We start from the raw sequence: 1,059 nt of genomic DNA on the forward strand, positions 1-1,059 counted from the left end.
GCTTCCGTAGCATAGTGGTAGTGCGTTCGCTTCGTAAGCGAAAGGTCGCGAGTTCGATCCTCGCCGGGAGCTTTGCTAATTATTTGAAACCTCAAATTTCTAAATATATATTTTTTAAAAAAGGTATGGGATAGTCGCCGCAGTTCTTGACCATCTGCTGATAGTCTCTTCGGCCATGTCTACCATCCTTAACCAACTATCCCGGAATTTGCTACCTCACACCGAGCGAGTACTCTACTTGCCAACATATGGTCAGACCGGTTACCATCCAAACGAGGTAAAATTTGCTAGACACTCTTGAAATGTGACTTTTTCTGTAGAACATATTTTTTTTATTTTGTTGATGGACACTTAAAAAATATGAATATTTGACTGAAGACATCATATACATTAAAATAATCATTCTCGGCTAAATAGGAGAGAGAAACAAAGAGAAAGGTCATAAATGCCTTTAGGCCCATCATTCCGATGAGAAAAAATAAATAATAAATAGAAAAATAGAGAAAATCAAAAAATAAAAATAGAACAAATCCGTCATCAATTGTAACAATGACTAAATTTACACATGGAATTTTAACTTTTTCAAAACAGAACCTGCCTTATATTTTTTAAACAGAGAAAATACTTCGTTTTCTTGCTTAGATGTATAAGTATAGATAGACTAAAGTGAGTTGGTTAGTGGCTTAGTGTGTCATCACCTGTATTCCTCCTAACAACAATATATGGCATAGACAGCATTCAACATGTCACTATTCATAGACTAATATATTGTTCTTTTTACTCTATGGTTTCTACTTAGATTATACCTTCAAAAAGTTAAATCTAGTTTCTATTTAGATTATTCAAAAATAAATAAAGCGGGACTCATGTTTTTCCAATCCTCTACTTTGCGCAGCTTCTTATTTAGTGTTTTTCCTAAGCTCATCCATCACTGCCTAAGCAGAAGCAGCGTCCTGGTCGATTTAAAACCTTGGAATTTTAGTATAAAGTTTGAAATCTTGGTGTAAAGATACCAGATTTTTCCTTTTTGATTTTTTTTTCTTTTTCCTAGTTTTCCTA

At 33.9% G+C, this 1,059-nt stretch overlaps 1 non-coding gene across 1 annotated transcript; it reads left to right on the plus strand.

Moving 5' to 3' along the window:
• TRNAT-CGU (transfer RNA threonine (anticodon CGU)) lies at nucleotides 1-72 on the plus strand. The gene has a single exon. It is a non-coding gene; the product is annotated as a tRNA-Thr (tRNA).
• Nucleotides 73-1,059: the final 987 nt, after the last annotated feature.

This window comes from Phragmites australis, chromosome 5, assembly GCF_958298935.1.
Source record: "Phragmites australis chromosome 5, lpPhrAust1.1, whole genome shotgun sequence".
Classification (NCBI taxonomy): Eukaryota; Viridiplantae; Streptophyta; class Magnoliopsida; order Poales; family Poaceae; genus Phragmites; species Phragmites australis.